The following is a 12,448-nucleotide window of genomic DNA, read 5'->3' as shown; positions in this document are numbered from 1 at the left end:
AGTGATCCACAGGAGAGTGTAGGAGTTGAGAAAAGAAAAGACAGCCGGAAGGAAACAAGTGGAAAATATTGTCAGGGATTAAAAAAAAAAAGAAAAAAAAAGGAGACGATATTTTTCCTTCACAGAGCGAAATGATGGATGCCTCCGTAATGTGTAAAATGAATCAAGTGTGCGTGGAGAGATAGTGAGGGAAGCGGATAAGAGGGAGAGGGAGGGAGGGCAGGATGGAAGGAGGGAGGTGCGATAGAGACGGAGGGAGACAAATGGGAAGAAAGACAGATAGAGATGGGGGAAAGAGAGCAATGACAGAGATACAGCATGAGAGAGAAATATATATAGAGAGAGAGAGAGATAGAGAGAAAGAGAGAGAGATCCCTTCAGCAGTGCCAGAATGCAGAGTGGGAGGGTAAAGAAACAAACCGATCAAAGAAAATAACGCTGTGTGGAGGAAGAGAGGAAGAACTGAACAAGGACGAGAGCGAGAGCGAGAGAGAGCACAAGCATTCATCCAACATCAAGACTTGTGCATGTGTGACTGTGCATAACTCAAGTCAGTACTATTTTCTCTTATTTAAATTACCAGCTGTATGCAAAGCACGTGTCATGAAGCATAAACTATGACCTTCATAACTGTTTAAAAATTTAATAATAAAGACACATCAGAAATTCATCACAGATTGTGTGTGTGTGTGTGTGTGTGTGTGTGTGTGTGTGTGTGTGTGTGTGTGCGTGAGAGCGAGAGCAAGAGAGTGAGAGAGAGAGATGATAAACATAGAAAACATCCGAAAGAGCATGTTATTCTACAAAGATGAGACAGATGCACAAGTCCTAATTATTAATTTATACTCCACTAAACCGCACACTGATTTAAGATTTACAATTGCAACCGAAAACTGGATGTTTTACTGTTTATTATTAATTTGCATGATTTTACAATTTTCATAAAATAAAATATATATAAAAATAATATATTATATAAAAATATAATTTGCAAACCATGCAGTTTATTATGTGACTTCAATTCTCACAGTATTTTATTATATTTCCAAAGGTGAAAAATTCTCAACAATCAGATGCCTGGCGACAAAAAAAGAAAAAGGAATGAGATAGGATAGAAAAGGAAAACATGAGAGCTCCCGAAAGTGAAGCTAAAATATTTCCATCACCCTCTAGTGGCTGGCTGCAGTATAGGTTATTAACCCCACCCCCTCCATGTTAGTCGATGGGACATAAACCAAACTAAAAAATATTTTTTTTTCTCAAAGTCGGGTTCTGTCATTATGGTTAGTTCTTCTCACACTGATGTATGTTCATGTGTTCTTTTCACTGATAATTGGGGTTTTTATTAGTTATTTGATGCTATAAAAACAAGCTGAGCTGTCACGATTGACAGCTGGGAGACTGATTTGCAATTGGTTGAGGGCATGTATCAGCAGGACCTTGATACCCCTTCATTTGGCTTCATTTTATTACAGTGGAATCAAGTGGAAACATGCTCTCGATCTTTAAATACAGTCTGTGGTCCAGAGGAACGGTTCGACATTTTGGGAAATAAATGTATTTACTGTGACCATAAGACTCCTATAGCATAAGACTGGAAACAGTGGAAGAAGTTAACCTGTTAACTCAACAAAGTGGGGTGGGGTAGCCAATGAAGAACCCATCAAAATTTCAAGGGACTTCGGATATTTGATTTTCACTTAACATGGATGAGGTATGTGATCAACAAGTGTCATGCTAGTTTCCAAATAATCTCCTTTTGAAGACCTTTTTTTTTTGATAAATGCCAAACTAACACCACTGTTACTTTTATTCAGAGGCAAACAGGTGAGCAGAACATGCAAAGTGTGCCAAAAATACAGCATGAATGAAGGAATAGTTTCCAATAATAAACTAATAAGTGATAAATCTTCACTCAGAATTATTTGGAGATTTCTGTCACACGAATTCATCTGGAAGTCAAAAATAAATGCAACACAACAAATTGAACTAACTACAATTACAGTTTCAGAATTTAGTAATCGAGTAATCTTAAGGAAATAACAAACTTAACAAAAAATAAAGCTTTACTGTGCTGTCATTGTGAAATATTGTGAAATATATATATATACGATTACATAATTCACAGCACTGAACAGTCTGACAGTGGCAGATGGCTAAACAAGTGACAAACCACTGAAAAAAAACCTCCTCAGCTCATGTTTATGCTCCTCAGCAAAGTGACAGAGGACCTACTTGGTCTAATGCTATAGGGAGGAGAGAGCGAGACATACACATGACACTTTATTACAAACTGAAGAGTGACGATGAACAAGGGAGAGTGGGGGGCGACCTAATTCAAACTCCTCGCATTACATGCTCTGCTCCGCCGTCAGAACTGCCGTTCAGCAAGTTTCCCTCTCCAGTAAATTCTTTCACAGTTGTTGAAATTACATGAATGATTCCCCTTATCAATTGCAAAATTCAATCATCGGTCTGTAGGTTTCCATGATAAGGCACAGACGTTATCTACTCCGATCTGTTTGTGAGAATAGTCTTTGCACAGAGGGCTCCCACATGAGGAGAGCATTGTACTGGAGGGACAACGTATTCAGTGACAGCACACATCCCCTGAGGCTCTTAAAGGCTAAATCTCAAGGGACACAAAACACACACACAGTACATACACACACACACACACACAGTATCCACACGTTGGCAAATCATACCAACACCTCCGGCTTGTAGTTTATATATAGTCCAAGAATATCAAGCCGCTTGTTCGTCCTGTTTGTTTCCATCTACACGAGCTCTGCGTTTCAGCGAGTGGGCGTACGAGTGTGTTTGAGCATGTCTGTGAGCATGTGGGTGCATTCCCATGTCTGAGGAGGAACTCTGACACGGGCACTCTGTGGTGAGCGTTTCTCTCCATCATTCGTTTCTCTCTCCTCTCGCTGAGCCACAGAAGGCTTGAGGGAGGGAGGTGTAGAAAGGTGGGAGGCAGAGAGCGACGGAGACCCACGAGCGCCCATCAAAGTTTTAACAAACATTTGAGGACAACTGCAGAAAAAGCTCCAATAGGGAGATCGTGCACGTCGTCTTGCATCTAAACTACAAGAGCATTAGAGACGGCTTGTTGACTGTACCGTCAGCCTGAGAGATCCAACAAGCATGTCTGCAGAATAATACATGAGCAGACACAGTTATAGCTCAGAACACTTCCTGTTACATATTTTTTCGCTATGACTAAAATAAAAAAGTTTGGCTTGTCATTAATAAAAAACAATCTTCCATTCTAGTAAAGGCTCAGTAGGAAATCTCTGTCTTTTCTTTCACATGACAAAATAACTTCCTGTGCGCTCTGCAGCCACAACCAGTTTCTTAAAATATTCATAAAGGTCAGTGCAACTTCAAGTGAATGGTTTCTAATTAATACAGAGAAACATCCTGCAGGAGTCACCTTCACATATGAAAAATGATTCACAAAGCGTCGCATGCACATACAATATGAAGCTGCTGAGACCGAACAGAGTTCCCTTAGAACTCGACATCATTCTGTCAAGAGTCTTTTCTTATACTCATGGTTGTCACATGGCAGTTTCCTTAAGGTGTTTGTGACTCACAAAGTACACATGCCTCGTAATTCACACAGAACTACTTTTCAACACCTATGCAAATGAGTTCTCCTTTTTGTTACCACAAGCTCCTGCTTTTGAACCTATTGATTCAAATAAATTACATGTGAAATTATTCTGCAGGTTATTTTTCTGGATTTTCCAATCAAGGGCAATTACAATTTATAGAATATCCTTCACAGGCCATATTAAACTAGAATAGCACTCAGGAGAGCACCTACGTCAGTCAATGCCCAGCAATACGCTTAAATTCCAGAAAGAGGAACCAAATTGTTCTTCCTGACCCAGAAAACATCCTTCCACCGAGTTTCATGGTAATTCGTCCATAATGCATATTTAGTTTTTGTGTCTTTCTCTTTTTCTGTTGTTGTTGTGATTTTAACATACGCATTTTTTGGTCATTCACAGGTTTCATAGTTTTAATTCGGGGTCTACTAGAACAGGTTTCCATGCTTTTGTGTAAGTTTGTTTCGTGTCATATACAACTTGAGTCCAACAAAAGGCGAGGGATGTAACAAAGGCATTACAGGATCTTCAGGAGCAGTGTTTCTGTCGGGGAGATTGACCCACTTTTGCTGGACTTTAGTCTTTATAACTTAGCAGAACTTTTACCTGGGAAAAAGCATAACATAGTCATTTTAGATCTTACTTGTGATTTTAACAGTTGCTTTTTCTAAAACAGTTTTTAAAGGGTGTACTGTGTTATTGGTCTAAAGCACTTTGTGATTCTGTATCTGTGAAAGGTGCTATATATTATAAATAAACTCCACCTACTTCACTCACTATATTACACTAATCTCTACAATACGAATGCTGGAAGCAGTTTATATTTGATGAAGTGTCTGATGTCAGGTGGTAGTGAGGATGATGCTACTAACTGGTTTTAGCCAAAACAACTGGCCCAAACAAGCTGTCACCTTTGGTAGAGCCATGCATAAATTGCATGACACTATTGTCTATGCAAACCAAAGACAGCTCAATCTCACACTGGTCCAAGCTTGAGTTGACACATTATCATCTGATGTGTGATGTGTGGGTCCAGGAGTGGACTATTCAACCACCACTGTTAAAAGACAGATAGACTTTTATTTGCTTGTATATACAGTACATGTGTGCTGAGACTACAGGTGATCCTTGAAGATAGGATGACTTGAAAATAAAAGAAATCAAGGGGTTAAAAGCCTGTATATTTAAAAGTAAATATCACAGCTTTAGTAGGTTGTTTTCCTTTTTAAATCACTCACACATATTTCAACGAAAGGAATGACAAATGAGAGATTATGAATCCTAATCTAATTTAGCTACTAAAATCATAAATTCAGATCGGGGACGAAAACCAGACTTTTTTAAATAAGGCAGGTTTAAGATGCTGAGCCCTCTCTGGCTGACCCACTAAACTAATAAAACTTATCAGGCCATGTAATTAAGGCTTAATGCTCATACCTCTGCACTTCAAAGGGAGGGAAAGCGAGAAAATCAAGGAGACTAATATGACAGTGCTGTGACAGACAGAGAGGAAAATCTCCTGCCCCTGGAAGCCTTTAAACCAGAAATGAAGAAAATAAAATGTGAATTATAACGTGTCATGTAAAAGAAGGCGGGTGAAAATAGATGTGGACATCCCTGCTGTCTCGGGGGGCCAAACTGTAAACTTGCCCGTAAGTGGTGTGCTTGTCTGCCCTTGGCCTGTGTGAAGTGGCCAGATGGCACAAAAGTCAACTGATAAAGTCAAACATGTTTACAGAGGGTGAGAATGTGTGGACGCAGGCGGGTGTATGACGGCGCCCTGCTGGGAGAGAACGAATGTCACGCTGCTCGGGATGACCTGGAGACACGTTGCTTCGCTTTGCTCTCAAAATGTCAGATATGTTGTTGAATGAGCAAATGAGCAAAGAGAAATGAGTAGTTCTAAACATGTGCCTAGTTAGAGAGGGTGGTTTGTTTTCTGTAGTGAGTGCAGTATATCACTACACACAGACACGTTATAGAAACACATTTTGATTATTTCTAACATTAAAAACAATGGAGCAAAATTTGTAGAGTTAAGTAACCTAGAATGCACTTTTGTACATTTTCAAATGAGCTATTTATGTGAAATTTGTCGAATACATTTTATGCCAACACCATGATAAAGGACGACACAGTGGTGCAGTGGGTTAGCACAGCAAGAAGTTTCTCGGTTCAAAGCCCAGTTTCACAGTATGGGGTCTTTCTGTGTGGAGTTTGTATGTTGTCCCTGTGTCTGCGTGACTTTTCTCCAGCTTCCTCCCACAGCTCAATGATTGGATTAGGTTCATTGGAAACTATAAATTGTGATTGGTTGTTTGTCTCTGTTGGCCCTGTGATGGCAACATGTCAAGGGTGTTACTTGCCTCTCGCAATGTTAGCAAGGATTGGCTCCAGCTCCCCATAACCCTCAAAAGGATAAGCGGTATATATAATGGATGAATGGATAGAAAGCAAAAAAATGGAAAGCCAAAAGTGTATCCGTACAAAACTCCTTTTCTCTCACCTCCCATCATGCCTCTTTATAAAATAAAGGTCTGTTTATTATCTTACCAGTTAAGTTTAGATGCTACACTGAAAACCAACAATGCCTTCTCTTTCTTACAGGAAGACAAACAGTCCAGTTACCAGATCTCAACAGGGCACATAAAGACCTTTGCTTTCTTTCTTCAGTGGCCGCTTTATTAGGAACACTCATATAGTCTAATGTAACTGGTCTGCTATTGAGTCTACTTTTTGTTGCCTATGTTTGTTTTACGCTGTCATAAACCTGTTGGTTAACATAAATAACATAAATTATGACTAAGGGTGGTGATGTACTGGTCTGCATTATATTCAGAGTTCTTTCTTTCTGCCTCCCTTGTGTATATGAGCAGGAAGGTTAAAATGATAGACACTTCTTATTATACTGTGGTCCGGCAGAACATCACCTTTAACTGTGAGCTCAAGATCAAACATGCAATTGAACGCCAACAGTAACTGAACATTATGAGCTTTGTGATAAAGGATGTAACAGCAGAAAATGCATTAGAGAAAATTGCTGTTTCTAATGAAGTGACCACATAGTGTATACCATAATCAACCTAATGGCACATCTGTTTCTAGAGTGCGTCATTATCAACTATAAATTAACTGTCAAATTGAAAATATATCCTCACAACGTAATGCTTTATAAACACCTCAAACTAAAAACCTGGTATCATCGAGCACAGTGAGTTTTACATTAATGTCACATTAATCTCACAGGGCCTCGCAGAGTTGCTCTATCGTCTTCCTGTTCAGCCCCGAGAGTTCATCCCTTTAAATTGGCACGAGATGAGGCCGTGAGACCTCTCCTCTGATCTTGTGTGATTTGGGTTCCTGATGAGCTCACACAATCACTGCATCACGTGATCAGGGCCGGCGAATCTTTCAGAGCAGCTCTCTGCTTTTCAGCACAAGGGTGAGGAAAGCCAAGGTCTGATTTTAGATCACAGAAACACATGCACACACAGGCATGATGACAGAAAGTACTTTATATGAGAGAAAAAAATCATACACACACCAGCCTCCTCATACACATAAATCCCATGTAAAATGTCTGAAGGAATAAAAAGCCAATATTCTCAGTGAAGCATATCATATAATCAACAGGCATGATAAGCAAAACAACGGGCTGGACTGCCGCCTGGTGCCGATGGATTGTATTACAACGCACTATGTGCAAGACAGATGAGCCGACGGATAGAAAACTGTGGATGAGCCAGAAGTGGCATAGAGCCTTGAAGAGAGGACTGGGAGAAGCAGCGGAGGTAGAGTGGAAGAAGATAAACAAATGGATGAAACAGTTAATGAGGCATTAGTATATCACAGAATGCGGCAGAGCAAAGCCAAGCGTGCCGCTGGGAAATAAAATCAGAGAGAGGCAGCAGAGAGACGAGGGAACAACAGGGGAGAGGAGGTGAAGGAGAGTAAATGAGGATATATGAGAGGCTGAGAGAGGGTGAGGTGGAGAGAAAGGTAAAATACAAAGCCGGGAACAAGTAGACATTTATCTTTTGGGAACCGCAAGCACCCCTCCTCCTCCTCCTCCTCCTCTTCTACTTCTTCCAGCTCCTTCTTTTGTCTGATTACTGCGGTGTAATTCATCACTCTGCCTTGTTTATCTTGAATTCACCTGGTCTTTTTTACCCCTGTTGTCTGTCAAAAAAAAAACCTCCTCCTCTCTCTGTGCTGTATTTCCTTCCATCTCTCTCAGTCATCATACTCGCTCACATTCACCACCTCTGTATCTACATTATCTGACTCCCCTCACTCGTCCCCCCTCCCCCTTTCCTTTCACTACACATGCATTGCTTTCTGTACATCCGTAGCGCATTTAAACATTCGCAGCCACACACACACACACCAAAGAACAAACACATTATTCCACAAAATCCCCCAGTCCTCAAGCGCACATGCCCCCGCATCTTACAAACAAGGACGGAATAAAAGGAGAAGCAGGTGCGCGCGCGCGCACACGCACGCACACGCACGCACACGCACGCACACGCACACACACAAAAATGTGTACGCTGAACAAAACCCTGCAGTGCATTTAAAGGTTTTAGTTTAAAGCTCTCTACCAACATATATAAACAACAAGTATTAGCATGTATTAATTTTTCATGATACACTTTTGTACAATATGTATTTCTTTTTCTAAGAAATAAAGAGGATTTCCACCGATGCATACGAGATTAAAGATAACAAACATCCACTATCATGAATATGTAATAGAATGCAAAACTCTGAAAATGATTCTACTGCCCAGATCAAACACAGATGGGGGAGGGAACTGGGCTCGGAGATATCTGAGGAGGATTGGAATGATGTTTAGCTGGAAGGTGACAATTTAAGATTATATCAAGATCTGCGTGAGTCCAAAATTAAAATTTATACATCAGGGCTCTCGGGGATTGAATGAATGTAGGGTGGTGATGTGGTAAATCAGCGGCAGGCTGTTTTCATGTGTTTTGGGGGATGTCCACAAATTCTTTAATATCAGCAAAAGATTGCCAAAGAAATAAGAAAAAATTGGTGGAATAGAAATTGACTCATCTTTTGTCATAGTATATCTGTCCAAATCCTGGACATACCCGTGGCTCAGGATGAATATCTTTACAAAGCCCTCTTGGCTGCGAGCCATCAAACCATCACACAGAAAAGCTACAGTCAAATCCGCTATCTAAGACAAATGGATTGCACTTGTCAAGAAAATAGACTATATGGAGAAACTGATACTTCCTGTAAGCTTAAAATCTGAAAAAATACTGGGAAATGGACTGCATAGTCTTGCGCAACCATTATCCATCCATTATATCTACCGCTTATCCCTTGAGGATGGCGGGGGGAGCTGGAGCCAATCCATGCAATAGTCAGATCTCAGCCGACATAGGGCGAGACGCAGGGTACATCCTGGACAGGTCTCACAGGGCCAGCATGTAGAAACAAACAAGTCACATTAACATTCACATCTACAGTCAATCAAAAGTCTCCAATTAATCTAACTCCGATCCGCGTGTCTTTGCACTGTGGGTGGAAAACCCACGTAAAAACAAGGAGAACATGGAAACTCCAGACAGAGAGACCCGAGAGAATCAGGATTCGATCCAGGATTCGATCCAGGATTCTTCTTTCTTTGACATGGGTTGTAACTAGTGGTGCACCGATGTATCGGTAGCGGCCGATATTCGCCTCGTTTACTGCCATCGGCGTATCGGTAATAAACTTGACTTTCACCGATAACATTGGCCGATGTTCATTGGTATGTTTTCTGCAGCCTGCCAATCTGGTACACTGACGCCGGGTTTACACCGGGCGCTGAAGCGCCAAGGAAAGCCAGGCGCCTCCCATCCACCCCCGTTAAACCTTTGTGCGGTTCACATGGGCTGCGAGGCGCCGCGCCAGCGCCCTTCACCGATGTTTTCGGCGTGCGAGCGAGCGTATCGCGCCAGGAAACAGACTGAAAAATGATTTTAAACGATATAAATGACATATTTTATATGATATAAATGATCAAATATGCATCCCATACTTTGTATTCCCCTTCTGTTGTCCTGGAGTTTTAATTTTCCCAATCACATAATTCAATGTCCCCCTCTGCCCATCCACTACAGCCACACAAGCAGTCATATAGATAAAAAGAGAGAGGGGGGGGGGCTAAAGGCTTGCTTGGAGAATACGTCATTTACCCCCGACACCCGACATTGAACGGGTTACATACAACAACAAGCGGAGAATCGCGGGCTGACCAGCGCGGAGAAATGCGGGTCCGGTGTGCACATGCACAACAGGTACTACATACAAACAGCAGAGACAATGTCGGCAGCGTCGGCTGTGTGGGATTTCTTCACTGTCTCAGAGAAAGATCGCCGTTTAGCAATTTGCAAGACATGTTCAGCCGACATTTCAAGAGGGGGTAATACCATCAAGGATTTCAACACCACAAAGTTACAAAGTTACACTTCATATTATTCAAGTAATAAACAAATATCGGTATCGGCTATCGGCTAGATTGTTGTTTTAAATATCGGTGTCGGCCAAGAATTTCCATATCGGTGCATCCCTAGTTGTAACCCCTTCTCATCTAATTGTAAAACTAAGATTTGTAGCCCATACTTCTTATTTTCTTTCACTCCAATAAAAAAAAAAGAACATTTCAAAAGAAATAAAGATGATTGGATCTTTTTAATGGTTTTGCAGCAGCGGCACAGAAATTATTTCGTTAACAAGTTTGCCTTCAAATTAATCAGTCCCTCTGCCAATTTCATGAACTGTTAATTAATATCTTGATTTCTGTTCTGGTGAAACATTTGTCTGACCTCATTCACAGCAGCATGACCAGCAGAGAGGATGCATCTGCCTTCTCAATCCTATAATTGCATGTAGCCGAGGAAGAAGCAAGAGAGAGGGGACATGATTACATCTTACATAAGAAATAATATTTTAGAGCCTTACTCCGGCATGGATCTTATATTTCTATTTTTGATGAGGCACTGTGGCCTCAGCATTGAATCCTAGAGTATGCAACATTCGCAGATGACATGAATATACAGTATAGTGCGATATACAGGGTCTCTCATCTATCCCTCCCTCCCTAAAGTGATAACAGGTGGGAAGCAGCCAGCTAACAAGTGTTTCAAACATCCAGCCAGAGAGCTGAGAACTCCCACAGCAGCAGAGAGACAGGCAGGCAGGTGCTATTCATGGAGTCTGAGAGATAATGAGGGAAAAACTAGTGAGAGGATAATATGAGAGTGAGCTGCTAATGTGTGTGTGTGTGTGTGTGTGTGTGTGTGTGTGTGTGTGTGTGTGTGTGTGTGTGTGTGTGTGTGTGTGTGTGATGGCTTTTTGAGGGATACATTTTAGCTATAGGCTCCAGAATATAATAAGATTAGGATTAAGATAAACATAGGGTTGTTAATCTTGAAAAGCAGGCTACACTTTGAAAATATGTAACCGATACATCCCATTCCCTCCATCGGCCCTCTCATCAAAGCTACACCCCAAAACACGTGCACGTGCACTGACTGACAACTGCTCGAAGCCGACTTTGCCGTGCGTCACTCGCTAACTTCTGACTACTGTTTCTGCTTCAGCGATGTATGCCTCTCGGCCATGCGTAATGAGATCACGGGCATGAGGGGGGTTTCAACAAATAAGATCAAAAAAACTGTTTCAGAAGCAAGTTACAGACCCAACCTGTAGGATTAAGGTTAGGATAGAAAATGGCCGTTTTATGAGGGTTATGACTTGGTTTTAGGTTTCAGGTTATAGGGATAAGATGTGTGTGTGTGTGTGTGTGTGCGCTTTATATTATGACTCACATTCACACACATATTATACTCATAGTCATACAGAACATCTATATGCAGCACTATCACACTCATGCACCAATTTTGGCAATTCGGGGTTCAGTATCGCCCACTAACTACTTACCTAATTAATGGATTACCCACTCTACCTAATGCCCCTGAAAATATAGGCCTTTGTGTGTGTGTGTGTGTGTGTGTGTGTGTGTGTGTTGAAGATGGATGGGTCCTAAAAGTAATTCGTTTTTCAGCGCTTATAAAGTGAAAGAGAATTAAAAAATAATCACTTGTATATTAGGAGACAACTTAAATGTGAGTTGTATGATTTTATACTAACAGAATAATTTATATCCATAAAAGTAAAGTTGAAGCTACTATGAAAAGGTGCACTACAGGAGAAACCCAAAGTACAGTTTGGTTGAGTCTTGGTCTTGGCAGAAGTACAACTGTTTGGAACAAAACATATGGCCTGGAGGTAGAGGATACACTGAGGCAGTGTCAAACCTAGCAGGGAGTATAGATGAAGTAAGAGCATGCAGGGAGGAAGATGCTTTGTTGTCGGGAACTGTGGGCCTGATGCATTTAGGATGCTGTTCATTATTGAAGAGAACTATGGCATGCTGCTTTCACATCGAAATCAAAAGGCAGTGCAAGATTCCAGAGGCCGCCTTACACACACACACACACACACACACACACACACACACACACACACACACACACACACACACACACACACACACACACACACACACACACACACACACACACACACACACACACACACACACACACACACACACACACACACGGTAATTTCTTCCTGAAGTCAATGCACTTGGCAGCTAAATCAAGCTCTGACAAGCCCTATGATCAGCACTCAGACATATGAAACAAAACAGAAGGCTTTGTCTGGAACCATTAGCATCCACCCTCCAAAAGGTTTCTATCATTTTGCAAAATATGAACTAATAATGTAACAGCCGTGTCTGTTCA

General features: G+C 41.3%; 1 protein-coding gene across 3 annotated transcripts in view; it reads right to left on the bottom strand.

The window, feature by feature from the left end:
• LOC118123254 (phospholipid phosphatase-related protein type 5) overlaps positions 1 to 12,448 on the bottom strand; it is a 51,755-nt gene that overhangs the window by 22,878 nt on the left and 16,429 nt on the right. The gene's annotated exons all lie outside the window — the stretch shown is intronic.

This window comes from Hippoglossus stenolepis, chromosome 2 (genome assembly GCF_022539355.2).
Source record: "Hippoglossus stenolepis isolate QCI-W04-F060 chromosome 2, HSTE1.2, whole genome shotgun sequence".
Lineage (NCBI taxonomy): Eukaryota > Metazoa > Chordata > Actinopteri > Pleuronectiformes > Pleuronectidae > Hippoglossus > Hippoglossus stenolepis.
Note: the sequence above shows the minus strand (reverse complement) of the source record. Positions and strands in the feature narration are given on the sequence as shown.